We start from the raw sequence: 10,041 nt of genomic DNA, 5'->3' as shown, positions 1-10,041 counted from the left end.
TTGTTTATTTGCTTGTATAAAATTTCTTTATTTTGTTTTTTCTGAAATTGTTGGTAATTCATTTGTTTTCTGAAAATTTTATATTTAAGTATCCCTGCCCACCTAAATATGGCTTCTGGTTATGTTTATCATAAACTCTTTGGTGATTATGAATGAAAGATAAAAATACTTCAAATTATGTAGATTACTTACAGGCATCTTTTCAATTTTCAAGAGCTATTACAGGTTATATTATTTTAAATATAAATATGTTTTTTATTTCATGATATTTTAGACAGAAGAGCAATGGGACATATATGCTCCTTTCTTTACATTGATCCAATCCTCTTTTAACTAATTTAAAATTGTTAAAATGAAGATTATTATATTCTCTCTCTTACTATATTTGTAAATAGATATTGGTATAGATATGGTTAGATAAATAAATAAATATAAAAGATAACATTTTTCTTTTCTTTTATGGTACCTGCGGCATAAGAAGAGGCAGAGATGTCTGTTCATTCTGCTATATTGATCTAATCCTCTCAGTATTTTGTAACCGTTAAAATAATGATTATCAAATTTACTCTTAAAAGTATATACTGGGCTTCGCTGGTGGCGCAGTTGTTGAGAGTCCGCTTGCTGATGCAGGGGACACGGGTTCGTGCCCCGGTCCGGGAAGATCGCACGTGCCGCGGAGCGGCTGGGCCCGTGAGCCATGGCCGCTGAGCCTGCGCGTCCAGAGCCTGTGCTCCGCAACGGGAGAGGCCACAACAGTGAGAGGCCCGCGTACCACAAAAAAACACAAACAAACAAACAAAAAAGTATATACTGAATCTTATTCTTTGTATTCCATGCATGCTTTGCACATGATGTCTGTTTGGTAAACTTTTACTGAATTGAAGCCAGTTAAACTGAATATTAAAGTTAAAATTCTCTAAGCACCAACATTTTTGTTTAAGTCTAGACTAAATATGAATCTCCACAGGGGCAGAAAGAATTGTAACTGTTCTTAAATGATAGAATGATGAAATCAGTCAAATAATAGTTCACTTGAATCTAGTATCTAATTTCAGTGATTTTTTTTTTTAATGTGTAAATCAGCAATTTGTTCAGCTGAAATAATCTCCTGTTTTAGTTCAAGGATAACACTGTTAATACATGAATCGGATTGTCCTGATTTCTTTAATTTTCCTCACAGTTCTTTCTCACTAAAAGTAAATATAAATCACTAAAATTATGTCTCAGTTTATAATCATTTGGACTCTTTCCATTGGATCCAGTCAGTAATAGTCTCTTTTGGGTAAAAAGAGAAAAATAAAAATAAAACTTTCTATCCTCTCCTATACGTTATGTCTGATTTATGTCTATACCAGTATGAGTGAATTTTAGATAATAACAGGAAAAGTGGAAGTGACTCTTTTAACATTTATGTGGAATTTTTCTTCCCAAATATAACAATAAGCAAAGGAAATTCTTCTTTTAGTAAATACCCACTCTGTGCTAGAACTGTGCTGGTCACAAAATCTCTGTGTTTATCCCCACTATGTGGGGATAAAGCTATTAAAACTCAGAAAGACTTCCTTCACACTTATTAGGATGATTAGTGCAAAAACAAAACAAAACAAAACAAACAAAAAGAAAATAACAAGTTTTGGCAAGGACGTGGAGAAGAAAGAATTCTTATGCTTTGCTGGTCAGACTGTAAAATGGTGCCGCCACTGTGAAAACTGGTATAGTGGCTCCTCAAAAAATTAAAAATAGAATTATCATATGATCCGGCAATTCTGCTTCTAGGTGTATGCCCAGAAGAACTAAAAGCAGGGACTCAAGCAGATATTTGTACACTTAAACGTTCTCAGCAGCGTTATTCACGATAGCCAAAAGGTGGATGCAACCCAAGTTATCTATCATCAAACGGATGGATAAGCAAAATGTGGAATACACATAAAATGGAATATTATTCATCCTTAAAAGGAAAAGAAATTCTGACACATGCCACAACATGGACGAATCTTGAGGCACTGTACTAAGTGAAATAAGCCAGTCACAAAAGACAAGTCCTGTCTGATTCTGTTTATAGGAGGTACCTAGAGTACTTAACTTTATAGAGACAAAAAATAAAAGGATGTTTGCCAGGGACTGAGGGCAGGAGGGAATGAAGAACTGTTTAATAGGTATAGAATTTCAGTTGGCGGAAGATGAAGAAATTCTGGAGATAGAGGAGATAGATGGCTGCAGAACAATGTGAATGTACTTAATGTCACAGACCTGCACGCCTAAAAATGGTTAAAATGGTAACTCATGTTATTTACATTTTAACACACATACCAAAAAAAAAAGCATTAGAAGGGTTAAATAACATTCCTAAGTTCTGCTATTGGTAAGTGGTAAAGTGGAAATTCCCACCCAGGTGGGAATGCATTCATTCAATCAGCAAACTTTATTGTGTTCCTACTATACTAGCTGGACACTGTGCTGGTGCTGAGATACTTCAGAGAATAAAGGAAAGATCCCTGCCCACTTGGAACTTATATTCAGGTTGGAGGAGAGAGACAGTAAATCAAAATAATTAAAGTATAAGTTATATGGTATGTGAGAAGGTGATAAGTGCTAGTGATAAAAGAAAAATTGGAACAAGGCAAGAGGAACAGGGGCTGCCAGTGTAACTGATGTCCAAACTTAAGCTTCATCCGTAAACCTATGTTGTCTGTCAGGATATAATATTTCAGAAAAAACACAGGGGTTTTCTTTATTTTGGATAAGTTTTTGTTTTGTCTGTTTTCTCTTTTCCTGCAAGTAATTTATTAAGAAAGTAAAAATAAGGCATGTTTTATTTCTCTAAGAATCAGACAAGAGCTCTTTACAATACATTGAAATAATATTTCTTTAAGAATACCTCAGCATGTAGGTTATTGCCCCTTTTGCAAACCTAGGAAATAAAAGACATGTGGAGCTTGGAGAAGACTTGTGCCCCTCAAATGGGAAAAATGCTCTTGAGCAATACAAGAGTTTTCAGACTTCCAAACATGGCTATTAGTATATTTGTATTGAAATACTGTATCTGGATTTTACTACTGTGTGGCCTTGAGCAAGCCAGACTTTCTTACAAGAAAAATGAACATAAAACATCAGCTCTGGGCTTCCCTGGTGGCGCAGTGGTTGAGAATCCGCCTGCCGATGCAGGAGACACGGGTTCGCGCCCCGGTCTGGGAAGATCCCACATGCCGCGGAGCGGCTGGGCCCGTGAGCCATGGCCGCTAGGCCTGTGCGTCTGGAGCCTGTGCTCCGCAACGGGAGAGGCCACAACAGTGAGAGGCCCGCATACCGCAAAAAAAAAAAAAAAAAAAAAAAATCAGCTCTATTCACTTTGCAGAGCTATTGTGATAACCAAATAAGATACTATTAGAGAAGCAGTTAGTTATTTATCAAGCACTATATAAAGATGACTTAGGCACCGGTAATAACATGGTCATAATACATGTTTCATTTTACACTGAATGCAAAGAACTGGTTTTGGAAGACCCATATTTGCCCTAGATGTATACTGAAGCCTTAAACATTCTCATATCACAAAGGAAGGAAAGAACCAACATCTTCCTACCCAATGTCAGTGGAACCACAGAAGCTCTAATCTCATATAATGTCTTTGGTGTGGAGTGAGGAACTGCTAATGAAGGTATCAAAATCACAGAGTCTTGCAACCAGCCAATTTATACAGATTTCTCGAAGTTTTCTTCATTGTAGCATTTTTTCCTCTAATAGGAAAATAATTTTGCCTCCCATATCCTTAAGTGTGTGTATGTTCAATAATTGGTGAAAACCAAGAGACCAAACAAATAGAAACTGATGGAAAATTTACAGTCCAGTGTAAGCACCCATTACCAGTATAACAGAGCTCAAATTTACTCACCAAATGAAAATGCTTAAGGTGAATATGAATTAGGTCACTGTTGGTGTGTAAATGTATATACGTATGCACTGAGGCACTGCCTTGTCGCACACTGTGTAACAATTGTGTCCAGCTCAGGAGGAAGTGACTGCTGGTGTGCAAGACGGAGAACTCAATTCATGATACAACTTTTTATAAAACATTAATGCAGTATGTTTATATATTGTATCTGTTACATGGTATTTTAATTATATATGTAGTTGCCCGATCCTCCCTTTCTGCTGTGAGTTTCCGAAAGAAAGAGTATAAAATACAGAAGTCTTTTTTTTTTTTTTGCCAAGTCCCATGGTATGTGGGATCCTCGCTCCCCAAACAGGGATCGAACCTGCACCCCCTGCATTGGAAGTGCAGAGTCTTAACCACTGGACCACCAGGGAAGTCCAAGACAGGTCATTTTTTTTGGGGGGGGGGCCTGCGTTGGGTCTTCGTTGCTGCGCGGGCTTTCTCTAGTTGCAGAGAGTGGGGGCTACTCTTTGTTGTGGTGCGTGGGCTTCTCGTGGTGTTTTCTCTTGCTGCAAGCACAGGCTCTAGGGCGCCCAGGCTTCAGTAGTTGTGGTGCACGGGCTCAGTAGTTGTGGCTCGTGGGCTCCAGAGCACAGGCTCAGTAGTTGTGGCACATGGACTTAGGTGCTCCGCGGCATGTGGGATCCTCCCAGAACAGAGCTCGAACCCATGTCCCCTGCATTGCCAAGCAAATTCTTAACCACTACGTCTTAGTCACCTTGTGTCTCTATTGTTCAGTGCAATATTTGGCACATGGACAGTGATGTATCACAGCTGGTATCTTCTGCAGAATTTCAGTGTTGAAAGTCTGAGTGGTCAGTGGCTTTTAGTATGACACAGGCAACTCCTGATGGCAAAGGAGCCTTCTCAGGAAAGAATTTGGGAAAGGTTTAAAGGACACCTGGCCCCAGCCAAGAGAACAAAGGTTCAGAGCATGGCTTCAATCCTCACACATGTGCTAGAGAACTACTTCATATCCATATTAGTTTTTGGTTTAGAAAACTCACAATTTAAAACCCGGTATAGGTGAAGGAGGGCTCAAATTAAAGGTCTATATATTGAGTTGTGGCAAATAAGACAGGGAAAGGAAAGAGGGAATGAGATGAAATAGAATGAAGTAGAAAAAAGTGGGGATGGAAGAATAAGCCTCTATGTTAAGGTAGAAAACTGAGTCAAATAGAACTGTGCAAGCAAAAACCTGAGCAAGAATACACATCGAGGGCTTCCCTTGTGGCGCAGTGGTTGGGAGTCCGCCTGCCGATGCAGGGGACACGGGTTCGTGCCCCGGTCCGGGAAGATCTCACATGCTGTGGAGCGGCTGGGCCCGTGGGCCATGGCCGCTGAGCCTGCGCGTCCGGAGCCTGTGCTCCGCAACGGGAGAGGCCACAACAGTGAGAGGCCCGCGTACCGCAAAAAAAAAAAAAAAAAAAAAAAAAAAAAAAAAAAAAAAAAAAAGAAAAGAATACACATCGATAGGGAATTATACAGTTTCAGCACTGAAGATACACAAGTGTCCTAAGAAGTTGCCCTGTGCATTACAGGACATCAGATGATTTCCAAAATGTTTACAGTGAAATACAAACAGAGAGCTGTACCAGAGTGTTGGGCTTATACTGAAAGGACAGCGATTTGAACATCTTGATACCCATGCCCGATTATTAAAGTCCTTTCATGATTATTAAAGTCCTCTCTGGAGAGTGTAGTGGTCATTCTTAGGGCCTTTCTCTTTGCCTCAGTGCATTCTTCTCACCTATGCTTCAGATCGTCTTGCCTTCATCTGAGTCCCCTTCTTTTCCAGATTATCCCCTTGTGATTAGCCTGAGTCAACATTCACAAAGTTTTCTCAATTGGAAAGTCTGTCTGGATTGAAGAGGTTCACCCTAAGACATGGCTCTCTGCATTTTTCTCCTTACCTTCAAGCACTGCAGCCTGCTGGCAAGTGAAACACTTACCTTCATTTGCTCTAAACTTACAGGACACAAGAGCCCCAGTGGAGTACGCTGGATCTCGCCAACCAACATTTTAAGATTATTTTTTATTACGTGGGTATGTTTACCTATCCATGGACAATTTAATTCATGGGATAAACAAATAACTTTGATAAACTCTGTTTCAGACTTGATGAGTTTGGTGTAAGTATGTGAGATGGCCCTGTAAGCAGATCAGTTTCAAGACTGGTTGGCAGGTCCAGAGGTCAGATAAAGGTCTGGGTAGAAGCAACCAATTTAGAAGCTACCAACCTCCAGGTTCTCCTCTCTGCCATCCTTCTCACATACTTTGTGACTTTTACAATACAAAGATATAAGCAGGTCATTGTCTACATACAAAAATCGTCAATGAATCCCTAGAATATGAAAAATAAAGTTTAAATATCAATACTTCAACGTGAGCATTCAAATACCAAAGCTTGGCTCTTTCTAGACTTTTCCATTTAATTTTCCACCACTGGCTTTCCATGGAGCCATGGCATCAGGCCGTGAACTCATTTTACTGCAAACATACCTGGCGATATCCCACCTTCAGAATTTTGCTCAAGTTGTTTTCTCTGAAGTCCAATCTCTTCTTGAAGGCCCTTGTAAAATCCTCCAAGAAGAAAGACATTTTCTTTTGTCTTGTGTCTTTAATAATTAAATCTTTATCTACATAAAGCTGTTTGCACAAGTTTTCCTCTATTTTATCAACAAATTTATTAATCAACTTATTTCTAAACATTTTAAATCAATCTCTCAAGAAGTCAGAACAGCAGTTAAGATATATTCTTCACCATTTGGTGGCTTTCAAATATTCAGTAGGAAAAGGATATGGCTCCTCTAAGAAGACTTTAATTCCAATACGGTAATTAATCTCTATGAGGAAGAGGCTCTGAATGAGAAATGGAGATGAACTTGGGAAGGATACAGTTCCAAGCTCTACAGTAGATCCTACCTACCAGAACTAAGCTGAGGGGAAGTAAGTTACAGTTCATACTCATAAAATGATAGGGGACGATTAAATAGATAATTAATTAATTGAACAGATGACTACAGGGACCTGAGTTGTCCTGGGGTGGGGTAGCTATGGCTTTTCTCTGAACTATAGAGAAAAAAAGGAATTTGTGTAAAAAAAAAAAAAAAACACAGAAAAAAACCTAGCATATTCAATAGCACGGGATTTCGAGAGAACTTGCTATGTTTAGAGAATAACTATCATTTAAGTACAGCTGAGGTGTCATAGGCATAAGACAAGAGAGTTGGGAAGAGATTAGAGCTTGAGTGAATTTGTAGACCACACTAAAATGTTTGGGTAATTTTGATCACAGGATCTTGCCTAATACTATACTATAATACTTAGTCCCACTTCATTAAAATTTTTATACTATTTTAATGACTATACATTCTATCAAACTGATATATTATGATTTGTTTAAGGATAACTTGGATACTCTGGGGTTTTTTTCAAAATTTTTACTATTATAAACATTGCAGCAGTAAACATCTTTGCAAATCTTTGCTTGTGATAGTCCATCTCTGATTATTTCCTAGAAGAGGCACTTTTGAGGTAAGACTAGAAACGTATTAGGCTCAAAGAAGCCAGACATTATCATGGCCCCATTCCAGGCTCTCATCTTTTCTTAGATTAGAAAAATGTTGGGTTGCTATGACAGCCTATTAATTAATCTCCCTGCTTCCAGTCCAGCACCCCCCTCCAATCCATTCCCTACACTGAGCCAAAATAAACTTTCCAAAATATAAATCTGGTCCCATCCTCCCTACTAAACTTCATACAATGTCGTCTTAATGGGTCATGTATAAACCATCTAAATTCAAGAACATTTTAAGACTTTTAATATGTATTACCAAACTGCTTGCAAGAAGGTTGCCATAATTCATACTCCAAAAAGCAGTGCATAAACTATATGGATCTTATCATGCCCTCACAAACATATGGTATTCTCATTTGTCACACATATTGTAATGATCTGTTATTGTCTGTCTCTTGCAATAATTCATTAATTAGTTACAATCAGAAATGCTGTCCTATTCATCTTTGAATCATAACATCCAGTAAAATGTTAGTGAACAATGAAAGAATTAACACTACCTAACACAAGCACTTCATCAGCATGTAGAATTTAAGATCCTTTTTATTCTTTGCTCTGCTGAGATTTAGGGTGAGACAGGGTCAGGGCCAGAAGTTGAAGGTTCAAACAAGTGTTGGGGACACAACCAAAGGTCAAAGTAGGTAACACAAACCATTAGTTCAGGGCATCTCACAAACGTTGCTCTGCTATAGATTATTCCATTCTTGTTTTAGATTCTCTAAAAATACATCTTCTTTATTGAGTAATATACAGTTCTTTGACTGAAAAAGCCAAGGTGAGGAGATCGGGTGATATAGCCCCACTTGACTCTTTCAAGTGAGTTATGCTCACTTGAGGAAAGTCTTTATATTGGAGGGAATTGATAACAAACAGTTTCATATGCAAGGCAGGCAGTGTACAGGGAAGGCTCATTCACTCCCAGCAGAAGCCTCATGCGGAGGCCTAGAGCAGTGTGCCTTTCAAACTTTAACATGTAGACAACTCACTGGGGAATCTTGTTAAAATACTAGATTCTGATGCAGAAAACCTGGCTTGGGTACTGGTATTCTGCATTTCTAACAAGCTCCTAGGTGATGCTGTTGCTGCTAATATGTGGACCATACTTTGAGTAGGAAGACAAGCATATTTTCTATTTCTTCATCTGCTTAATGAGAATTTTACTACTTACCCCAAAATACTGTTGTGAGACTTAGATATCAAAAATCTAGTCAATGTACCTGGTTATATAAGTACTTCATTGATGCCCTGGAAAGGATGAAACAATAATTCTACAAAGGACATGTCTCATCCTTTCCAGCGGGTCTCAAGCTTGGCTACATGTTAAAATCCTCTGGGGAGATTTTAAAACAAAATTATTAGAAATTTTTAGTCATTTGTGTCATTAAGTCTTGGGGAGGCCCCCCCCAGGGCCCCAACTAGACCAATTAAACTAAAATCTCTTGCGATAGAGACCAAGCATGGGCATTTTTATAAAGCTTCCCAGGTGACTTTATTGGACAGCCAAGGGTGAGCCAGTTCCACATACGTCCCCATCAACTTTCCAACTGTTCCAAACTTCTTAGTCATTTGTCATTAAGTCTTGGGGCTGTTTTAAACTTTTCATATGAAGTGACTGGGTGCTGATGAATTGAGGACGCACCTGAATTCTGAATCTGGGGCTCCAGACCTTCCTTTTGCATACCAGGTGCTTCAAACAGGTATAGCACAGCACCTTCTGAAGATTCACTCAAGTTTTGGGGTATATGTAGGAGTCTCCTACCCAGCTGAATATCAGAAATCAGATCTACCTCTGACGTTTTGCACAGATTCCCAGGTCCAACAGTAGATAGGCAAGGCTCTGATATCTGGCTGTGATTTTAATTCTTTTAAACTGTTTCTTAGTAATTCTGATGACCCACCAAGTTTGAAATCACAACATAAATACATGCTGGAGAAATAGAAGATGAAATTTATCACATACGTACTATGATGATGCCCTTACCAGTAAACAAAGGTCTAGTTGTACCTTTAATACTCCAAATTATAGTCATTTCACTGAAACCAATAAACTATTTGGTCTCAAATTCTCCCCAAATAACAATAATTAGTAGATTTATCACTTTTTAAAAAAATAATTTTTATTTTTTAGGCTGTGCAGTGTGCATGTAGGATGTTAGTTTCCCGACCACGGATCAAACCCACGCCCCCTGCATTGGAAGCGCAAAGTCTTAACCACTGGACCACCAGGGAAGTTCCAGATTCATCACTTTTTACTTGATTTGGAGGGTTCTGCCAACAGAACCATAGTGCTGTCGTGTGACCATAGTCACACCTAGTACTGTGACTGTAGTCCAGACTCTGAGAAACACTTGAACCTCCTTTGACTGTGACGTTAGCTTTGCTGTGCCTCAGACTTTTCCACCGTGTATATGTATTGATAGGCCTCATAGAAAAGGACTCCAAAAGGGTTCTGTTGTGCTTTAACTATAAAGCACTCTTTAAAGAACGTTCTCTTTTATGGGAAAATCCAATTGAAGTGTCTTGTGAT

General features: G+C 38.7%; 1 non-coding gene across 1 annotated transcript; it reads right to left on the bottom strand.

Annotated features, from left to right (window-relative positions):
• Positions 1–4,235: 4,235 nt before the first annotated feature.
• TRNAG-UCC (transfer RNA glycine (anticodon UCC)) lies at positions 4,236–4,308 on the bottom strand. Its single transcript has one exon. It is a non-coding gene; the product is annotated as a tRNA-Gly (tRNA).
• Between the last annotated feature and the right edge of the window lie 5,733 nt (positions 4,309–10,041).

Source organism: Kogia breviceps, chromosome 13 (genome assembly GCF_026419965.1).
Source record: "Kogia breviceps isolate mKogBre1 chromosome 13, mKogBre1 haplotype 1, whole genome shotgun sequence".
Lineage (NCBI taxonomy): Eukaryota > Metazoa > Chordata > Mammalia > Artiodactyla > Physeteridae > Kogia > Kogia breviceps.
Note: the sequence above shows the minus strand (reverse complement) of the source record. Positions and strands in the feature narration are given on the sequence as shown.